This window comes from Pseudorca crassidens, chromosome 3 (genome assembly GCF_039906515.1).
Source record: "Pseudorca crassidens isolate mPseCra1 chromosome 3, mPseCra1.hap1, whole genome shotgun sequence".
NCBI classification, from domain to species: domain Eukaryota; kingdom Metazoa; phylum Chordata; class Mammalia; order Artiodactyla; family Delphinidae; genus Pseudorca; species Pseudorca crassidens.
This window is the reverse complement of record NC_090298.1, coordinates 142,324,911-142,330,910: the sequence shown is the minus strand read 5'-3', so window position 1 is coordinate 142,330,910 and position 6,000 is coordinate 142,324,911. Positions and strand designations below refer to the sequence as shown.

The 6,000-nt window shown below is 47.2% G+C and overlaps 1 protein-coding gene across 2 annotated transcripts in view; it reads left to right on the top strand.

The window, feature by feature from the left end:
- The first annotated feature begins 4,991 nt into the window (after positions 1-4,991).
- Positions 4,992-6,000, top strand: part of CPLX2 (complexin 2) — an 83,223-nt gene continuing 82,214 nt past the window's right edge. For both annotated transcript variants that reach the window (XM_067732804.1, XM_067732803.1), the window contains exon 1: positions 4,992-5,217. The gene's annotated coding sequence lies outside the window, so the exon portion shown is untranslated. The remainder of the gene's footprint in view (positions 5,218-6,000) is intronic.

Genomic DNA, 6,000 nt, shown 5'->3' with positions numbered 1-6,000 from the left:
CCATCAGATAAGTTCAAATTAAAACCACTACATACTCATTACATACATAGAATGGAAAAAAGTCAAAGTAGACTGACAATGCCAAGGGTTGGTGAAGATGTGGGGCAACCAGAACTCTCATACACAGCTTATAAGGCATAAATTTGTATCCTAACTTTGGAGAATTGTATGGAAGTATCTACTAAAGTTGAATATATACACACCTCACCCATTTATTTCATTCATGGGACTATAAAAAAAACTTAGATGTATCAAAAGATCTATACAAAATTTGAAAACCACTCAAAAATCCATCGACAAATTGAGATATAGTCATACAGTGGAATACTACACAGTGATGAAAAGCAGCACGTTGCTGACAAAGGCAACGACGCGAATGAATTCCACAAACATGATATTGAGCAAAAGATACAAAACACATGGCGTATGATTTTTTATAAGTCAGCAACACCCATCTGTAGTGTCAGAAGTCAGAAGTGTGGTTACCTATGAGGCAGAGTAAGGGCGGAATAACTGGGACGCCATGAAGGGGACCTATAATGTTGCATTTCACTATCTGGGTGCTGGTTGCACAGTTGTGATCACTTTGTGGTAATTAATCAAACTGTTTCCATGATTTGTGTTCTTTTCTGTATGGGATATATGCTTTAAAAATCACTTTGGGGAACAAGAGTGGAACCAGGGAGATCAGTTAAGAGGCTGTTGTAGTAGCCCAGGCAGAAGAGGATGATGGTGTGTGGGTGAGATGCGATGTGGTGGAGAGGGAAAGAAGTAGACTAATTTAGGATGTATTTTGGTGGAAGAGCTTAAATCATTTGCTGATGGATTGGATGCTGAGGAAAAGGAAGAATTCAACAGTGGCCAGTGACCCAAGCAGCTGCGCAGATGTGGAACACCTGGTCCAGATGAGGAAGACCAGGAAAGAAAACAGCACCATTTAGATGTCTTCATATATTACCTCATTTATTTCCCCACCAACCTTCCTTAGTAGCTATTTTTATCCCCAATTTACAGAGGAGGAAACTGGGGGTCTCAGAGATTAAATTATTTGCCAGGCTTACACAGGTCTGGGAGGAAACAGAATGGGAGGCAGTCAGGTATAACGTTGGAGCCTGCAGACCCAAGCCAAACAGCCAGGGTTTGAAGCCTGCCTCTGTCAGGCAAATCTCTTAACTTCTTTATGCTCCATCTGTAAAGTGGGGATGAGTCATACCTACCTCTCAGGGTTAATATATGTCAAGGGCTATAAAGGGACCTAATATAAGTCAGTGGTCTGTAAGTTAGCCATTATCAGGGTCCATGTGGACTTCCCAGAGGTGTGGAGAAACAGAAGGTAAATAGATTTTAGTTCTTGAGCCAAGACTGAGTTTCATTAGCATGGTGATTGCCCTTTAAAACACTGAAACAAATGATGGCATGTAATGTTATTGCCACATAATAGAGACCATCAGGACAGAATTTCAGGAGCCAAAAGACATAAAGTGCATACAACAGAGGAGATCCTGGCTTCGCTGTGCGCTGGTTGCCTAGGTGCCAGTGTGCTTTTCTGTATGTTGGAGAGGGAAATTGTTGCAATTATTTCAGCAACCATTCTGGATAAGTAAATTCCAGCCTTTTGACGGTGCTCAGGGGTAGGGGGCCATAGGTTTTTACCTTCCAGAGTCAGTAGTTCAAAGAATTCTGCACTCTTGGATTAAATGATGCTTCCCAACACTTCTCTTTTACTTGAATTATTGCAGCAACCTCTAAACTAGATTCCTCCAATTTCTTCCTCTTCAACACATACTTACTGAGCTCCTACATTGTACCAGCTTCTCTGCTAGGTGCTAGGGAACATTAAGAAAAGCCCCAAAATATAGTGCCCTCACGGAGCGTCACTCTAGAGCCATATTTCTGTTAGGAGAAAGCACTTTGCAGATTGTAAAGGACTTATCCAGTGTTGCTCTTGTGAGATGATCAAGGTGATAATGGCAGTTGTTAAATCAGAGCTCTTGCCTTTCAATTGTTCTCCACTGCCTGTAGGATAAAGGCATACAGCGAAGTCCAAACTGAATTCCAGACTCATTTCCCATCTCTCATCCCTTACACCAGCCTTACTCTCCATTCACACCAAACCACTAACCGTCCCTTAATTTCCATGCCTCAAGGACCTTGAATATTCCATTCCCTCTGCCTGAAATACTCTATGTTCTGTCTGCCTCGAAACTCCCACTTAATCCTTCAAGATCCAGTTTCCACCTCCTGTAACTCCTCCCCACAGATAGTTTTCATCCCTCCTTCCTCTCTTTCTGCAGCACTCTCTACATGAGTGTTTCTTAAAGGGGTTAAGATATTACAGAATGACCTAAGAATCATCTTCAAATCCCAGGCCCATCCCTGCTCACCAGACATTCAGGTTCAGTAGGTCTGGGGTGCATAATGGTTTAAGAACTCGGGCTTTGAGTCAGACAAACTCAGGTTAAGTCCCAGCTCAGCTGTTTACCAGCCTCATGACCTTGGCCAAGTTACTTAACCTCCCTAAGGTTCTGTTAGCTCTGAAAAATGGGGAGAGAAATAGGCAGGAATGATAAGTTGAGACAACATGTGTAAAACACTTAGTATAGTGCCTGATACCTGGGAAAGGCTGGACAAATTGAAGCTGCTATTGAAAAGAAGGTCAGTTTATTCTGACCCTAGCAGCATATCCATTTCTTTTCCAACCCATCCATCTCCAGGTTGAGAACCACTGCTGAATATTCATAAAACTGTATTATGATCCATTGTTTCTGTGCCATGTCTTACTAATGTGAAATCCCGGAGGGCAGAAGCCATGTCTTAGTTCTAGAGCCCCAGTACATAGCACAGTACCAGGAATAGCATCACCACTTACAAGCTGTGTCATCTTGGTCAAATGAGTCTTACTTTTTCGGCTTCAGATATTTTTGATGTTGGAGAGAATAATACCTGCCAGATAAGACTGTTATGAATATCAAATGAGACTTTGGATGTGAAAGTGCTTTCTATGGTATGGAGAAGGGAGTTGTTGTGGTGAAAGGGGGCTGTGATTCAGGCCTGTCATCTCACAGCCACATGTCTATGGCTCTCCACTTCCTCTTCTTCCCCATCCTATGGAATGTCAGTGTGACCTTCTTTCCTTAAACATTCTCAGTTAATTTACACCTAATAGAAGTTTGCACAATGACCTGCACAATAGCTCAAACCTTTCCAAGGGGAATGGGACTATAGATGCATTGGGGTGAGGTAAGTGCCCCTCAGAATGCTAACCGCTGAGAATACTGCATGGAGTAAGACATCCACGATCTTTGCCCTATTAGAGTTTCAATCCCAGCTGAGGGAAAGTCAATGATCAGCAAGAAAACATACTAAGAAAAATGAAATACACAATGTTAAAGAGTAATTCAGAAAGCAAACATTAGATGGCCAGAAAAGGCCTCCTTAGGAGGTGACGTTTGAGCTGAAACCCAAAGGACAAGGAAGATTCATCCAGGTGAAGATCAAGGTTATGAGGGTCCCAAACAGAGAAAACAGGAAAAAAAAATTTTTTTTAAAGCAGCTTGAGGGACTTCCCTGGTAGCTCAGTGGTTAAGAATCCATCTGCCAACGCAGGGGACACGGGTTCAAGCCCTGGTCCAGGAAGATCCCACATGCCGCGGAGCAACTAAGCCCGTGCACCACAACTACTGAGTCTGTGCTCTAGAACCTGCAAGCCACAACTACTGAAGCCTGCGAGCCACAACTACTGAAGCCCCAGTGCCTAGAGCCCGTGCTCTGCAACAAGAGAAGCCAACGCAATGAGAAGCCCGTGCACCACAATGCAGAGTAACCCCCGCTCGCCGCAACTAGAGAAAGCCCGCGCACAGCAACCAAGACCCAACGCAGCCAAAAATAAATAAGTAAATTAAAAAAAAAAAAAAAAAAGCAGCTTGGTACAAAATGGAAGTTACTGTAGGTGGAATTACTGAGTCAAGGGAGAGTTGATGGAAGGCCGCCATGTGGGGCTTTGTAGGCTGTGATTTTTTAAAAATAAATAAATAAATAAATATCTTCCTTTCCTTGCTCATTTGAATATACATTCATACGTTGAATGAATTATATGTTGAATATATATTGAATATATGCATATATATTCAAATGAGCAATCACATGAAGGAAAGGAAGCTACTGTGACTTCTGTTTCTCACATGTACATTCACTCAGCATATATAATTCAATGATTCAACAGTTCTATTGTGCTAGGAGATGGAGATACAAAGATAAAACATGGAAGCAGCTTTTATGAGCCTGGCGACAGAGGATATAGATACGTAAGTAATTACAAAACAATGTGACAAGTAGTCTAGTAAAGGAATTTAGAGGCTGAGGGAGCTTAGAAAAGAGAGTGATTGTGCCTTAAGGGATTAGGGAAATTTTCATTGAAAATGAAGACACTTTTACTTGCAAATAAAGCATAAGTAGTAAGGGGGAAGAATGTTCCAGCCCAAAGGAGCAGCAGGTGCTAAGGCACTGGGGCGCGCCTGTTCAGAAGGAGTGGTCATCTGTCCTGATGGGAACACAGCTGGAGAGGAGGCCCTGGGTCTTCCTGGTAAAGGATCTTTAAATGGCACACCAAAGAGTTTGCATTTTATTATAGATACACGATATATATGGAAGGTTTAGAAAGCTCTCTCTAGGGAATGATAGATGATGGACTGGAGTTACGTACTAGAGGCAGTTTGACCACTGAGTGGAGTTTGCAACAGAGCAGGTACAAGATATGCATTTGGTCACTGGTCACAGAAATGGAGAGGGAGGGAGAGATATTTCCAAGGCAGGATGCCCTTTGTCCCTTAAGTAACAGGACCCTGTTAGTCCCCAAACTTCAGGGCAGAAATGACTGTATGGGGAATTCCCCCATGCCTCCCTCTTGGTTTCATACACCTCTGCTGGCGCCCTCTCTCGTCCCCGTCGCCAGCCCCCGCCTCCTTTTTCAGGAAGCTTGGGTCTCCCTGGGAGCGGGTCTGCCCTTGGGGAAGGCCTCTCGGGTCTGTGCCCTGCAGCCCGACTGACATTCGGGTCGGATCGAAGAGGGGCTCGGCGGCCCCTGCGTGCACTTGTGCTAGCCCGGGCAGGAGGGAGCGCCTCTGCGGAGAAGCCCAGGAAGTGGGGGAGGGAGAGACGTGCCAGAATCTCGGTCCCGGGCGCCCTGGTCGGCCGCGGAGGAGCTGCAGCCTCCAACAGGTTCGTAGAACGCGCGCTCGCTCTCTGTCGCTGAGCCGCCACCGCCTCCGCTGGAGCAGGTTCGCCGGAGGCACCCTAGCCATAGGCCCCGCGCTGCGGAGCTCCCTGAGGGCGGCTTCCTCCGCCCTCCTTCCTTCTCCCAGTAGCTCTCAGCTGCCGCCGGCTCTTCCGGGGCGAGGAGGAGGGAACCCCAGGCTCCGTATCGCTTCAGCACCGCCTCAGGGACAGCTCCCGCTCCCAGCGTGGCACCCTCCCCGGGTCAGCACTTGCACAGGCGGACAGCGGCCGCCCGGGCAGCTCCTCTCCTCTTTCGGTTCTGGTTCAGTACCACGGCAGCGGAGGACAGTCCCTGGCCCCCTCTGGCTCCGCTCCCCGCGGCAGCACCGCGGCGGCGGACAGGTCTTTCCGGGCTCCGGCTTCCCAGCGAGCCGCGAACAAAGACAAGGGGCTGGAGCCTCCCGCGCTCCTTGGGAGTGGGTGGTTGACTCGATGGGGGGATTTCGACTTCCCCCAGAGCAGTGTCAGGGGCGAGCTGGGGAGGAGGGGCCTAGTCACATTCGCGCGTCTCTGGCTTAGGTCTGCAGTTCACCAAGGCCTGGCCGTGCAATGGCGGGTCCCAGCTGGAAGTCGGAAAGAGGGTGGGAGGGGAGACAGGCACGGAAGGGTCCCGGGCTGCAGCTGGGTAGGCTAGGCCTAGGCTAGGAGGAAGGAGTGCGCCGCCCCCTTTTTCCTCCAAGCCCCCACCCCTAGCTCAGGACCACGGACTTCCTTCGGAGAACCTAA